Here is a 534-nt window from a genome sequence, read left to right as displayed (position 1 = left end):
GGCGGGGGCGGGCGGCGGCGGGGCGGGCGGGCGCGGAGCGGAGCGGGCCGAGCGGCGCTGCCACACCGTCCGCCGCGGCGCCAGGGCCGGAAGTGAGGGGCCGGAAGGACCGCCCCCTCGTCGTTCTCCCCCCCCCCCCCCCGGCTCCCGCGCGACCACCCCGCGCGCCTCTGCGCTTGCGTCGGCACGCCGCCGCGCGCCGGCCCCCCCGCCTCGCTCCTCACGGCCCGCCCCCAGGAGGCGCGCGCGCGCGCTCTGCCAACGGCGGGCTTCGATCGAGTCGCTCTCCCCGGGCGCATGCGCAGTGCCCGGGCCCGTGAAAGGGAAGGGGACACGTGTGAGGGCGAGGCCACTACCCTCTCGGCCTCCACTGCGCACGCGCAGGTCTACCGGCGTGACATTAGTCACAGGCTGCTGAGAGAATTAGCCCCCGGCGGACTCACGGCGCCTGCGTAGGAGCGGGGAAACGGTGTCGCGCATGCGCGCAGGCCGCCCGCGCCTGAACCGAGCGGCTGTGGCGCATGCGCGCTCAGC

The sequence above is a fragment of the Aptenodytes patagonicus genome, chromosome 21 (genome assembly GCF_965638725.1).
Source record: "Aptenodytes patagonicus chromosome 21, bAptPat1.pri.cur, whole genome shotgun sequence".
In the NCBI taxonomy this organism is placed as follows: Eukaryota; Metazoa; Chordata; class Aves; order Sphenisciformes; family Spheniscidae; genus Aptenodytes; species Aptenodytes patagonicus.
The sequence above is the reverse complement of the archived record's forward strand: the minus strand, read 5'-3'. Positions refer to the sequence as shown.